The following is a 433-nucleotide window of genomic DNA, read 5'->3' on the forward strand; positions in this document are numbered from 1 at the left end:
AAGTATGAAGATGTAATATGTAATGATGTGCAGAAGATGTTCCATTCAAAGCTGATTGGACCTTGCATTCATTTCCTGGGAAGACAAACAGCAGCAATGGAAAATAAATCCTTTTGTTTACGACTCAGCAGCTATTTTTATATTATTTTGTTTACGACTGGTGACGTTACAGCGACTATTTTTATATTCCTGTTCTTCCACTTCCTCATTCCTCTCTTCTAGTTCCAGGCAGGTGAGAATGTGGCCTTGCAGGAAACACTGCACCTGTTTCACTTCCTCAACTATTCCACTCTTCTCTTGCGCTCTACCTGTGGGTGTGTGTGTGTGTGTGTGTGTGTGTGTGTGTGTGTGTGTGTGTGTGTGTGTGTGTGTGTGTGTGTGTGTGTGTGTGTGTGTGTGTGTGTGTGTGTTAGATAAAACACACACACAAATA

The sequence above is a fragment of the Nerophis lumbriciformis genome, linkage group LG36, assembly GCF_033978685.3.
Source record: "Nerophis lumbriciformis linkage group LG36, RoL_Nlum_v2.1, whole genome shotgun sequence".
Lineage (NCBI taxonomy): Eukaryota > Metazoa > Chordata > Actinopteri > Syngnathiformes > Syngnathidae > Nerophis > Nerophis lumbriciformis.